This window comes from Penaeus chinensis, chromosome 20 (assembly GCF_019202785.1).
Source record: "Penaeus chinensis breed Huanghai No. 1 chromosome 20, ASM1920278v2, whole genome shotgun sequence".
In the NCBI taxonomy this organism is placed as follows: Eukaryota; Metazoa; Arthropoda; class Malacostraca; order Decapoda; family Penaeidae; genus Penaeus; species Penaeus chinensis.
The window spans coordinates 12,459,443-12,461,942 of record NC_061838.1 but is presented as its reverse complement, the minus strand read 5'-3'; positions in this window follow the sequence as shown (position 1 = coordinate 12,461,942).

Sequence of the window (2,500 nt, the reverse complement as noted above, 5' to 3'; positions counted from 1 at the left end):
TACAAGACGCAGCCAATTCTCGAAAATCCCCATTTGTTGAGGGAAATCTGAAAAAATATCGCTCATCAAGCAAAAGTAAAAATCACATCGTCACAAATGACGCACTTGTTCCCAGCCGGCAAATTACGCAATTTTCTTATTTGTTCACCTTTGCCCGGCGAGCCTCAAGGTTACCCGAAAGAACAGCAACGGAGGATTTCGCTCGACAAATAATCACGGACATGATTGCAGCCTAGCTTTCGCCTCTGAATGAGTGTTATTTTTTCTCTGTTTCTTTCTCAGGCGAGACGAAATTTGTTCGATAGTAAGAAAATGATATAGACAATAACACAGTGTGATTTTAGTCACTATCATCTAATAAAGATAATAATAATATTAACACCAATCCTTATAGTTGCAACAACAATAGTAGTATCAATAATTATAATGTTGCTGATAATAATGATGATAATAATAGCGATTATGATGATAACAAGATAATGATGATGGCGATGAAAGTGAAGCTACTATTACTAATATTACTATCAATGTTCACACCCGTCATGAAGATAATCATTATTATCATTATATTGACACATAATGATCATAAACACAATGATGACAATAAGAACAATACCTGAAATAACAATAACACCAATAACAAAATAACAAAAAAGAAATAAAGAAGAAGAGGAAAAATGAAATAAAGGTGAAAGAAGAAGACGGGGAAAAACAAACAGAAGAAGAAGAATAGAAAGAAGGAGAAGTAAAAAAAAAAAGACAATTTTCTTCATCTTCTCTCCCTCCTTCGTATCCTTCTTGGCTTCTTATCCCATCCATTATTTCTCCTCTGCCATTCCTCTTCTTCCTATCTAGTCGTGCTCATGCGAGTTATTCGTGTCATGCAATCTCGACCCTTTCTCATGCACAGATATGACGTCAGAATAACGAATTCCTGACCTCGTTTGTGTGGATGACCTTGTATGAAATGCGATGCCCATGATACGCGTTATCTCAGGTGGGATGCTGTGATGCCATATATTATACCGCCCTGTTGCGTCACTGATTTCTGGTTTGGGACATTTTTTTTTTTTTGTTATGTGCGATGAATTATTAGAGTTTATTTTACATATGATAAATCATGTGTGAATGTTTGTATTTCTATTCGTATATTAAATGTATTTACAGAAATACTTCTTTGGATATATATATATATATATATATATATATATATATATATATATGTGTGTGTGTGTGTGTGTGTGTGTGTGTGTGTGTGTGTGTGTGAGTACATACATAAATACACATTTATATATATATATATATATATATATACGTATATATAAATGTACACACACACACACACACACACACACACACACACACACACACACACACACACATATATATGTGTGGATGTCTCTCTCTCTCTCTCTCTCTCTCTCTCTCTCTCTCTCTCTCTCTCTATATATATATATATATATATATATATATATATATGTGTGTGTGTATGTGTGTGTGTGTGTGTGTGTATACATATATATACATTTATATACATATATATATATATATATATATATATATATATATATATGTGTGTGTGTGTGTGTGTGTATGTGTGTGTGTGTGTGTGTGTGTGTGTGTGTGTGTGTGTGTGTGTGTGTGTGTGTGTGTGTGTGTGTATGTGTGTGTGTGTGTGTGTGTGTGCACACACACATACACATACATATGTCTGGATGTCTCTCTCTCTCTATGTATATGTATATGTGTGTGTGTGTGTGTGTGTGTGTGTGTGTGTGTGTGTGTGTGTGTGTGTGTGTGTGTATATATATATATGTATATTTATATGTATAAGAATGTATACATATCTACGTATAGTAAAATCTGTGTAATACATACCTTTGCCATTCCGTCGGAGGGCACAGGGCTCTCTCAGTGCACCTTGAGGGTTTTGTGTGTGTTGAAGGTACTGCATAACAATACATGGAACAGAGCAAAGCGACGCGTAGTATCGTGAAGCCATTTTTATTTCTTCTGAAAAGCGATATCCTCCATTTCTATTCCATCCTATAAATCCCATCGATCCGAGGGACAAGGGAGCTTGCTCATGCTCTCTCCCACTCTTTGTCGTCTTTTTCACTCTTTACTGTATTCCCTCTGTCTCTCGTCACACGAATACATACATGAACACTTGCTCAGAAACACACACACACACGCACGCAGACACACACACACACTTGCTCATAGGCATTCAAGTTCATCTTCTCTCTCATCAGTCACACTCTGACAGTCACTTTCTCTATTCTACGCACACATTTGTCTGTTCTCTTTTCCTCTCCCATTCCTTACTTTCCCCGTTTCCTAAAAGGTACAAAAAATATGGAACAGCAACATATATCCCAACATAAATCTCCCCGAGTCTCGCAGTCAATCACCAGGAACAGAATTTCGAGCTCGCGTCCTTCCTCGTCGCCCCCCACGCCGCTCCACGACACTGCGCAACCCGGGTGTAAAACGCGAC